Source organism: Geotrypetes seraphini, chromosome 15 (genome assembly GCF_902459505.1).
Source record: "Geotrypetes seraphini chromosome 15, aGeoSer1.1, whole genome shotgun sequence".
In the NCBI taxonomy this organism is placed as follows: Eukaryota; Metazoa; Chordata; class Amphibia; order Gymnophiona; family Dermophiidae; genus Geotrypetes; species Geotrypetes seraphini.
The window spans coordinates 67,448,014-67,460,462 of NC_047098.1; the positions used below are offsets into that span (position 1 = coordinate 67,448,014).

At 41.1% G+C, this 12,449-nt stretch overlaps 1 protein-coding gene across 4 annotated transcripts in view; it reads left to right on the forward strand.

Moving 5' to 3' along the window:
• The window catches only part of METTL27 (methyltransferase like 27), a 266,987-nt gene that overhangs the window by 183,075 nt on the left and 71,463 nt on the right, over window positions 1–12,449 (forward strand). The window lies entirely within an intron of this gene.

A 12,449-nucleotide genomic window follows, 5' to 3' on the forward strand; every position in this document is an offset into this window, starting at 1 on the left:
ATACCACAAATTACTGGATCCACAAACTAGCTGGGGTTTGCTGTATATCTATTCTGCCCACTCATGGAAGCAACTATAAATGTACCTGAATATATCAGTCAAGTTATAGGTAAAGTTAGCAATTGGGCTAGGAAAAGCTTTTAAAAAAATTGAATATGCCTAAGACAAAATTTATTGGTTTTGAAAATTATGAGAGTATCTATGAATGAAGTAAATTAATGTTTGGTGAAGTATTGAGAAAAGATAATGCATCCAGAATTTTTAGCTATAACCTTAGATTCTGATCTAGAATTAAATCATCATATGAGAATGCTTTCTTTAAAAAAAACCTATTTTTCCGTGTTCAACAACTGAGAGCTATAAGATCTATCTTGTCATAATCCAGTTTTCGGGTACTTTGTCAAACCAATATTATTGCCATATTTGAACTACTGCAATTCTTTTTACTGTGGAGCATCTGAAATTCAGTTTCCAACTGTTTTAAGAGTAATTTGGAAGAGGTACTTTAAACTGGACATCGGGAAAGGGAAACATGCCAAAACCTTAACCACCACCTTAAACTTTAAAAAGGGTAAATACGATTGCATGAGAGCCATGGTAACAAAACGACTCGAGAAGATGGTGGACAAACTTGAAACAGTAGATCAGGCATGGTGCCTATTGAAAAATACTATTGCAGAAGCGCAAGATCTCTACATTCCGAGGATTTCTAAAGATCGGAGAACTAAAGGCAAAGGAAAACCGGCATGGCTTACCATACAGGTGAAGGAAGCCATAAAAGAAAAGAAGGACTCTTTCAAAAAATGGAAATGCACGAAGACAACCGAAGCCTGGAACAAACATAAAGATGAACAGAAGAAATGTCACAAGGCGGTGAGGGATGCAAAACAGGACTATGAGGAAAAAATAGCCCGGGAGGCCAAAAACTTCAAGCCCTTCTTTAGATAAGTGAAGGGGAAAACCTGCAAAAGAGGCAGTGGGACCCCTGGACGACAAGGGAAGAAAAGGGTACATCAAGGAAGATAAACAGATCGCAGACAAACTAAATTCCTTCTTTGCGTCCGTCTTTACGAAGGAGGACACCTCAACAATACCTGAAGCGGAGAAACTGTTTACAGGAGAAATAGAGGACAGCCTCACCACAGTTGAAGTGAACTTAGATCAGATATACTACCAGATCGACAAACTTAAAAGTGACAAATCCCCTGGACCGGATGAAATTCACCCAAGAGTCTTGAAGGAATTGAAGGTTGAAATCGGAGAGTTATTGCAAAAACTTGCAAACCTGTCAATCAGAACTGGTCAGATACCAGACGACTGGAAGAAAGCGAACATCACGCCAATTTTCAAAAAAGGATTGAGAGGAGAACCGGGCAATTATAGACCTGTGAGTCTTACGTCTGTCCCAGGCAAGATGATTGAATCACTGATCAAGGATAGCATAGTTCAGCACTTGGACACACACGACTTGATGAAACCCAGTCAACATGGATTCAGGAAAGGGAAATCGTGTTTGACGAATTTACTCCAATTCTTTGAGACCGTGAACGAGCAAATTGATAGTGGAAAGCCGGTGGACATAATATACTTGGACTTCCAGAAAGCGTTCGACAAAGTTCCACACGAAAGACTTCTCAGGAAACTACAAAGCCATGGCATAGAGGGAGATATACAAAGATGGATAGGCAAATGGCTGGATAACAGGAAGCAGAGAGTGGGCATTAATGGGAAGTTCTCCGACTGGGAGATAGTGACTAGTGGTGTACCCCAGGGCTCAGTACTTGGACCGATCCTTTTTAATATTTATATCAATGACTTGGAAAACGGAACATCCAGTGAGATCATCAAGTTTGCAGATGACACAAAACTCTGCCGGGCAATCAGATCGCAGGAGGATAGTGAGGAACTCCAGAGCGATTTGTGTCGGTTAGAAAAATGGGCGGAGAAATGGCAGATGAAGTTCAACGTGGAGAAATGCAAGGTAATGCATTTAGGCAGTAAGAATAAGGAATACGAGTACAGAATGTCAGGTGCAAGTCTGGGAAAAAGTGTACAAGAAAGGGATCTGGGTGTACTGATAGATAGGACCCTGAAGCCGTCAGCACAATGCGCGGCAGCGGCAAAGAAGGCAAATAGAATGTTGGGCATGATAAAGAAAGGAATCTCGAGTAGATCGGAGAAAGTTATAATGCCGCTTTATAGGGCAATGGTCAGACCCCACTTGGAATACTGCGTCCAACATTGGTCTCCCTACCTAAAGAAGGATATAAAACTGCTGGAGAGGGTGCAGAGACGAGCAACCAAACTAGTGAAGGGTATGGAGAAACTGGTATATGAGGATCGACTTAAAACACTGGGATTGTTCTCCCTTGAGAAAAGGAGACTGCGTGGGGATATGATCGAGACCTTCAAAATACTGAAAGGAATCGACAAAATAGAGCAGAGAAGATTATTTACATTGTCCAATTTGACACGGACAAGAGGACATGAAATGAAGCTAAGGGGGGACAAGTTCAGGACTAATGTCAGAAAGTTCTGCTTCACACAGAGAGTGGTTGGCATCTGGAATACTCTCCCAGGGGAGATTATTGCAGAATCGACAGTCCTAGGCTTCAAAAGCAAACTAGATGCATATCTCCTTGAGAGAGGCATATAAAGTATGGTTGGCTATAAAATAAACCAGGTGTATACCTGGCAGGGCCTCCGCGTGTGCGGATCGCCGGACTTGATGGACCGAAGGTCTGATCCGGAGATGGCGCTTCTTATGTTCTTATGTTCTTATGTACGATATTTTTTTTATCAGGCTGTTCAGACATAGAGCAATCTTCCATTAGAAATAAGAAGTCTAGATTCGTATATTATTTTTCATAAAGCTTTAAAGACCTACTTTTTTGATAAATGTTATTCTTGATATTTTAACTCTTTCTGTAATAAATTTTAGGTATATGTGCTCCCCTTAATATAGGGTTTTTCTTGTTATAATCATTGTAAATCTGAATTGAAAAATTGCAGAATACAAGATTACTGATTAGATTAGATTAAAGGGTTAGGAGAAAACTCCCAAGAACCAGTTCCTCCTGGGAGTTCAATGCCTTCATGATCAGGTGACATTGTGCTTCCCCATATATCTTCTGGTTTGGAGGTTAGAGTTTGACCACCTAGAGACAGAGAAACAAGAGAGATTGAGCCACTACTCACAGTTCCACCAGGGGAAGTTTCTCCTTGGAGCTGAACATACTTAATAGATCCACTACACTTTGGGATGTTGCAACTCAACTTCCTTTCTATTTCCCCCATGGAAAAAAGGAGCAGAGACTCCCATTCCTCAGCTGACTCCATGAAAAAGAATGCGAGAAATAGCATTACTCTCAGCGTGTTGCTGAAGCTCCCAGTCTCTCATATATGGAGATAGCTGGTTGAGAAGAGACTTCCAGTTGCAAGGCAACAACTGTTGTCCAGTCCATATGAACTGCAAGTTATTTTCTTGTTTGATTACTGCATTAAAGAAGATTTTGGTTCAAGAATTCTGAATCACCTCGCAGTAATGTTCTACACTCTGGTTTAACTGACAATCAAGTTTAGTGTTTTTGGAACAGCACTTTTGCAAGGACTGTAATTCTCCCAACCTTGGTTCATGAATGCCCTCCGAAGATATAGGAGAGTGGTGATTCAAATTTGGAAATTGATTGCAGGCTTCTTCCATTCTAATATGGAGACTGGTGAAGAGAACACTCCTTTGAAGTGGATTTCAATGCAAGCTAAATATTTTGTGCACAATTGAAGTAATGCTCTTTGTGAAAATGTCTCTGAGGACACTAATTTGGCTCCTTTTTTCTGCTTTATTCTTGGATAATTATAGTTTTTTAAAATTTTCTATTGGAATTTTTTTCCTAGACCTCTGGTTACGTGTGCTTTAGCCACTTGTGTTTAAGAGATAAGTGAGCCCAGTTTTGAAGTCTTTTTTTCTACATTGATTTCTGCAAAACGTAAATCTGACCACGTCTCCCCACTCCTGGCCAATCTTCATTGGCTCCCAGTGATTTCCAGATTCCAATTCAAATGCTCTTGCCTGGCTTTTAAGATTATTCACGGCATCCTTCCTTCCCTAATCCCACTTTCTTTCAACTCCTCGTGCCCTGACTCCACCAGGACCGCCCATAAATTAAAACTATCCTTCCCCTCCCTACATGGTATTCTCCACGCAGGTAAACTGGGAAAATCACTTCTTTTCAAAATCACAGGTCTCTGGAATGACCTTACTATCCCGCTCCGGAACCTGAGCTCCCTCCATTTATTCCGCAAGCAACTAAAAACCTGGCTCTTCTCTAACATGTAATTTCTTTTCCCTTACTTTTCCACTCGATTTATAAACTTATGTAAACCTTTTCCTACCCTTTCTCATTTTTAAGTTCTTGTAAACCGTGCCGAGCTCTACTTCCGTGGAGATGATGCGGTATATAAACTTAAGGTTTAGTTTAGTTTACACTATTTTTTTTTTTTTTTTTAAATCAATGATTAACTGTTGTTTAAAATATTGCTCTGGCCTACATAGCTAAAAACAGTGTACAATCTACTGATCTCATCTGCCTAAAATGTATGTCCCTACCTTACCACATTGTAAGCTAAATAGATAAGAGTTTGAGCCATGATGTACCCTGCCCTTCTGTGCATGTAACATTTAGAACTGTAAGATTTAGATAAGCAGAGAAATGAGCTAGTTTCCTATAGGACTATAAGTTGTATCCCTGAACCTATCATAAGTGATGGCTTAGGACCAATAATAATTGTAGAAAGTTATAGAAGTCAGAAATGAAAATTGTAGTTTTTGCATATATTAGTTTGCATATGTTTAGTGAAAAGGGCATAAAAGTCCGTGCATTTCCTGATTCTAATACTCTAGTAAGCAGGCTGTTCACTGCACTAGAGTCCGGCATGCTGTAATAAACCTCTTGTACTTTCTTCACGCCTCAGACTTTGTGTGTCCAAGTGACCTTTCAGTATGAAGCAGAGGAGCCTGACTAGGGTCTTTTAAGCTATATATGGTATTGATGTTCTTGGTTTAATATAACTTATATTCCTTTGATTGCTAATCTAGCAAGACTAAATCTCCCATTTCCTTAACAAATTATAAACGTTTACAGTATAAAATATAAAGCCACATTTAGGCTACCAAAGTGCAATATTTTTCCAAGTTTATTTGGGATTTGTTATCCCACTTATTGGAAGAATGTCAAAGCGGCTTACAATCTATGAAATAAAAAGGGGGTGAGGTATGCGCTGTGTCAAGACATGATAGTGATAGTGGGGTAGGTTTGAACAAAAGGTGGGATGTACGCACTTATTCGGCCCCCTCCAGAGCAACCATCCAAAGAGGCAGCAAAAGGGGAAAACCTAGATGTATATAGCAGGCCTGGGAGAAGGAAATAAGGGCCTGATTCTCTAAAGGACACCAATCTCAGTGGCTGCCGATCGCGTGTCAATCCTGCATTGACATCATGTAGAGAATTGTGTCTACTTTCAGGTACACCAACAATTGCGCGCAGGACAATTGTGCTCTGTCAAATGCACGCACTGACAAGTGTGCGCATGATAATTGCGGCGCATTAAAACATTTGCTTGTTATCTAGTGTCAGGGTTAGCATTTTACAGGCCTACATTTAAGGTGTCAGTCTCGCACCTACGGAGACACCTAAGGTGCTTACTAATGCCCAAGGCCACTTCTGGTGGAGACCATGCCCACGCCACACCTTGGGCATCCATAGGCATCTCTATGCATCACCATAGGGGGGGTGATATACATCTACAATGTAGGCGTCCTTTCCCACCTGCCATTTTTTATAACGTGCATCCCAATTGGCTGTGAGATGGCAGTAGAACACCTACTGCCGCCTGCAATCGAGATGCCCATTTATAGAATCATCCCCTAGGTGTATGCATCAGAGAATAGGAAAGTTTTCAGATTGGCTTTAAACTTGTCTAGGGATGTTTGACGTCTTAGATACGATGGGAGCTGGTTCCAGAGCTTGGATCCTTGCACTGAGAAAATGGTACTCCAGATAGATGATTTTGTGAAAGGTAGGCTCAATGAGGTGGTTTTGATCTGATGATCTGAGAGGTCAAATGTCTGTTAAAGTAGGGCGATGTTTCAGCAAGGTGTATCTTGAAGACAAGTAGGAGTATCTTATAAGTTATAAATTGCCATCAACTCTCAGGGAAACTAAGTTCATCAACTTTTTGGACTGGTCAATGGTCTCCTCCACCAGTCATGTTTCTGCTTAGAATGTATTCTTAATTCATCAGAAATTAAAAACAACTAAACTGAAGGTGAGTTGGGATTTCATTCTTTCTAAGGTTTGGAGCTAGCTAATTGATGAAGGATAAGAAACTCGATGGTTCAACTTGGCTCCTATTTGAGAAAAATCTCAGGTATCCTATAGTGTTTTCTGGGATAATAGGGCACTCAGCTTCCTGGATATCTTAAAGAGTTTGTGACCCTGCGCAAGTCACTTAACCCTCTATTGCCCCAGGTATCATAGTTAGATTGTGAGCTCACTGGGATAGATAAAGAAAAACACTTAAGAGTACCTGATTAGAAAAATAAAGTTGTAAACTGCAAATTGTGGATATGATACAGTATATATCAAGAGTTGAAATAAATAAAAATAAAATACAAGACATCCACAGATGGTTGCAGGATGTAGACAGTACACTAGATTTTCATTAGAACCAGGGCCTGCATTCTCCCTTATGGTAGACTCCAGATATTAAAATCAATAAGGCGATGGAATATTAGAATGAATGACAATTGCTGGGCATTTCTGAATTAAGACATGTACTTCAAGAAGAAAAGCATATTACTTTTGACAGGAAGCAGCAGGAATACCTGGTCCACAGCAGTTGAAATGGATTCAGTTACATCATAAATAATAATAACTTTATTTTTGAATACTGCAATACCACAAGCAGTTTAGACCGGTTTACAGAGGAAGAGACTGTATACAGACAGCGAAGTTACAGAAAAAGACTTTCAAATTACATTAGCATGCCAAGAGTAGTCAAGATTTATCCGGAAGCATTCCGCTACAGGAATTGACAGAAATCCCTCTTTTAAAAGAACTTATGGCTTCCTAACAGAGCCATTTGAGGAAATGTGCCCCTTCCACATCAGTTGGGTTGCATCAGATTTGGGAGCAAGAGTTTTCCATATCCCCTTTAGAAATAAGAACATAAGACTAGCCAGTATCCTGTTTCCACAGTGGTCAATCAGGTCAGAAACCCAAATAGTAGCAACATTCCATGCTACTGATCCTAGGACAAGCAGTGGCTTTCCCCATGTCTATCTCAATAGCAGACTATGGACTTTTCCTTCAGGAACTTGTCCAAATTTTTTTTTTTTAACCCAGCTATACTAACTGCTGTTAAAACATCCTCTGGCAATGAGTTCTGGTGGCAATCAGCCAATCAGCGCTCAGACACTGATCGGAAAGTAAGGCTACGACAGCTCAGACCCGGGCAGAAAATTTTGCCCATTAAAATTGGGCAAAAAGTTTAGAGAATCGCCCGGAGTGCTCGTTTTAATATTAATGACCTTATTGTACTACATTTGCATAGCACAATCGGAGGCTGTTAGGAAGCACGAGAAAGACCATGATGTGCCATTCTGGATGCTAAACTGGCTAAGACTGGTTTAGTGTCCATCGTTTTTGAGAATCAGGCAATGAGTCATTAGACGATAAAAACAAAGAACTGTTTTTTAATCTTAATAAAGATGAAAGAGGAGCAGTTGAATCTTTGCAAACTGTTAAGAACATTGTTGTAAGACAAGCAGACAAAGGAGGTGCAACTGCAGTTTTGAATACATCAGACTATGTAAAAGATAAAAAGAGAGTTGGGGGACACAAGCTTTTACCATGTTCTTAAATGGGATCCAACATTGGCATTGAAAGAAAAAGCTGACTCAGTACTGGAATTAGGCAAACGGATTATCTATCGCATCACTAAGGAATATGACTTCTTAAAAGTACAGAAACCAAGAAGCTCTACATTCTACCAAAGATTGGGTGTTTTGCTATATACGATCACTGAAAAGGTTTAAGTGCACAAAATTACTTGCATATGTACTGTATGTACTTAAGAATTAATAAGTATGCAATTGATTTGCACATGCAAAAAAACTTCTTGTATTCATAAAATGTGCAATAAAATCTAGAATGTGTGGATACACATGAAAAAGCACAAGCTTTGTTTAAAACAAAGACTAAGCTAATTTTTGTCCCTACACTTTGCTCTTAGCCCCCTTACTTTACAAAGCCGCGCAAAGCCTCTGAGCTGTTACCGCCATGGCCGGTACTAAAAACAGTAGCGCAGCTTTGTAAAGGAGGGGTTTATTTATTTATTTTAACATTTCGATTCCACTTACACCTAAGCGGATTACAATTTAAGGCACATTAAGAAAAAATTCCTCTCTTTGTCCGAGATGGGCTCACATTCTAAGCTAAAGTGCCTAGGGAAATAGAGCAAAATAAACAATATTATAAATATATCCTGAAAATATCCAGTGAAACAAAAGAAGAAGAAAACGAAAGGAAATAAAACAGGAAGACAAGAAGTTAGATAAATCCCAACAGAAATAAAACAAAGTAAAATAAAAACTAGTGAAAGAATTTCTGATTGCCGAGGCAGGAACAATTCCCTCATTAACCACATATTTTTAGTTTGAGCCTAATGTGAGGAATATATATATTTTTTGTGGTAAGTTTTTAGTTTGAACTCTCTCTATATAATCATCTTCCTTTGAGTAACAACATCTACCCCCCCCCCCCCACACACACACACTACTTTGTGAGAGTTAGAAGGTGCCGTCATCTAGACACAGCAAATATAGGTCAGGGACCTAGCTGAGGACTTTAGGGGCTCATTATCAGGACCATCCTGAGCCAGAAAGGTGCCCCGTGCAATGCGCCCCCCTGGACCTCCTATCCTGCCCACTGTATTGCAGCCAAGGCAATGGACAGGACACAATTTTGGAGCCCCAATACCCTCGCGCGCTGCGAGGCCACACTGCCCGAACATTGCTCGCTCTAGCCCTGCTCGTCTTATCATTTTCTCGAGACCGAAATGGCGTGTGCACAGAGGTAGGACAGGTGTGTGTAGCCCCTGCAGACATGTCACTTGAGACCTACAAATCAGATATTGTTTGTGTGCAGGAATGACTCATGGTAAGAAACAGCTCTATCTGATTAACTGATGGCTCTCCTCAGACTTATAATGCATTTTGAGAGTACAGCATGGAAGCTCTCCCAGACCGCTCTCCGGGGAAAGGAGATATGATAAAGCATCTTTGTCTGGCTCTTTTTATGAGCATGATGTTGATTAACCTTTGACACGGTTTCTTTCCAGGAGATAATAATGCTATAAACATGTTTTCTAACTGTTTATGCCAAAGCTTTTCTTATAAAGAGAAGTGCATAGTTTTTGTTCCCACAGATTGTATGATACTCTGTCTGCCAGTCTGAGCAGACTGAAGCTTCTAGATGACCTCTGGCATGAAGGCGGAATGATCTTTGAATTGCCAGGATTATTTTGTCTGCTCATCAAGTCAGAGGTTGAAGGTGCTGTCCTAGGAGAGGGATGCACACTTCTGAAGTGAGCTAGCTAGACCACGGGTTCTTAAATCTTCTAAATATAGCTTGCGTTTCTGAGTCTTATTTAGTTGCTCAGATGGTGGGTACTACCGGAAGTCTAATAGGGTCAGAGATGTGAGGCTTAGCCAGCTACTATGAATTTTCAGACCTGGCCAGATTGTCGGTCAGTCCTGGATTTCTGACCATCCCATGCTGATGCATTATGGGACTTGGAGCACCGATTTCAATGGACAAGGTCAGGCACTACAAATCCCACACTGCTTTCAGATATTAGTTCAAAACCAGAAGTGTTCCAAAATCTCCAGTCTGGAACTGGGTACCTCGGCATCTCTGTGACCAGCTTTGTCCTAAAGTCACAGGATAACGCAAACTTTTAGAAAACTGAGCCTTAAGGTAGGTGGTTATACCTGTGCTTTGGAACAGCTGATTTAAATCTAGCTCATCATATTGTTGATGGGAAGGTTTAGGCCATATTTCAGCTCCAATGGTAGATCTTGAAAAAATTTAACCAGCACAAATTAAAGTTGTAGACAAATAAATCTATCCTGTGTAAGATCTGGTCTCTCTAATATAGTTAGGCAACAAAAAAAGACAATATGCTCCACCCAAAAGTCGACAAGGACAGATTGCAAAAACTGAGCAGGTAAATGTGTTCTCTCTGTGAATTTTCAAAAACTCATTCTTATATCAACATGACCTTCATATTAAAAATGTGCTGACTGAACGTGTCTCACGACAAATGTTTAAATTATGTAGGATTGTGGAAAGACCTCAGACTCCTCTTGCCCACCTCACAATAGAGCAGCACAAGCTGGTCTACTAAATAGGTGTCTTATCAATCATTGGTCTACCACCTCCTCCAACTATATAATAAATATATTCAAATCAATCCAAATTGTAAAACAGCAATCAGAAACAGGAACTAAGCTTTAGTTAATACTTCTGATCCAACTTTTTATCTCTGAACCCAATGGGGCCTGTTTCGCCCAAGGCTTCCTCAGGAGATCAGGAAAAAAAAACATCTGCATTTAGCCATGTTCCAAAAAATTCATTTAATATGTACCTATAACATATAAACAAAATAATCAGCTAACACACACATACCATACGCACAATCAAACAACAATACAAAATCTATACCCAAAGTAGCACACCCAGAAGAACTGGAAAAAGTATATTACCGTTGAGATGTACCATGCCCTATAAAAACCCAGTAACCTCCTCAAAAACATAATGTGAACAATCAACACTCAAGCAGGAGACATGCAAGAACTACCGTCCCATTCAAACAACATTTTAAACGTGTCTCCGGAAGTGTTTGCGTAATCCTGCTAAGTAGACAACGTTGCAAAAGTCTAGGATGCTTATGACTTGGACAAGGAGTTGGAAGGGCACCAGATCAAAGTATTTTCTTATGGATCTAAGTTTCCAGAGTGTGTTGAAACCTTTGCGAATGACATGGTCCACTTGAGCAGATATGGCAAACTTTACGAGTCACGGCACGCTAAACTGGCAGCTGCGGCTCGAGGGCACCCGGAAGTGGGCAGATGTCGCCGTGATGATGTGGCATGCATGAGTGACATCATCATGTCAACGTCCGCGCATGCACAGAGACCCTCCAGATGCCCTGAGCCACCAGTGTGTATGTGGGGGGGGAGGTTTACTGAAAAAGAAGAGGTGAGGAGAGGCACTGGCAGCGGTTGATTGCCTACAGGATGTGCCTCTCATCACGAGAGGCACGTCCTGTAGGCAGTCAGCCAGTGCTGGTGCCGCTCCTCCTCCCTGACATCTCGCAGCACACCTGAAATGTCGTGGAGCACATTAGTGTGCCACAGCAGTACACTGGTCTAGATGTACACCCAGGATTTTCATTGTAGGGGAGATAGGAAAGTTGGTTCCCCTTAGAGTTAGGGAATTCACTGTAAAGTTAGTGGCTGTGGCTATGAAGAATTTTGTTTTCTCGGTATTCAGTTTCCCATTTGTAAGCACTAGATCCAGTATCGCTATTTCCCTCATCTGCTCTGTCACCATTTGTCTGAGCAGAGTTCATTGAAGGGCATCCACTATCTCTCTACTTCTTTCCGATTCCGCAGACAGAATTTTCCAATCAGCATTGTGACAGTTCCGACTCCCGAGTCAGCCCTGACACACAGGAGAAGCCAGGTTCTGGGAGAACAAACCACCAGGTTCAACACACCTTTAGTAAAAGGCATTCAAAAGCTGCCTACCCTCTAGACCAGCCTAGGCAAACCCCTTTAGCAAGCAAGAGGATAATTTTCACCCTGACCACTCAGGGAGCCAGAGAGAGGGAAAACCTGCCACCACTGCAGCTTACACAAGCTAGCAAAAGCAGTGGAGGAACAGTGCTTGAAAAGAGCTCTCCAGTCCAAGTTGCAGGCCCAGGAAGGAGAGCCCATGGAATGGGTCAATGCTGGAGATTCCCAAACTGCAAGCCTAGAATCAGTGAAGGAAAGGATGGACAGTACAGAGACGTTGCTTGTTTCTGAGCCAGTTCCTGAACCAGTGGAGGTCATGGAGGTGAACTGCTGTGAGAAGGACAAGTAGCCATTTTGTGGCAAGTTGGGTTTTTTTTTTTTTTTTGGGGGGGGGGTTCTTTCTGCTCAAGAAAAGAAAAGCCAAACCCACAGCCTAGTTGTGTTTCTTGTGGAATTTATACGAGCCCTAAATGGAACTTTGCAAGCACAAGCCTGGTGTGCGGATAGCTGTACTATTTTGTTGGTTTTTTTGCTAGCAGAGAACTGTTCCAACTGAGATGTTTTTTTTCTGCACTGCTGTTTGTGAGCC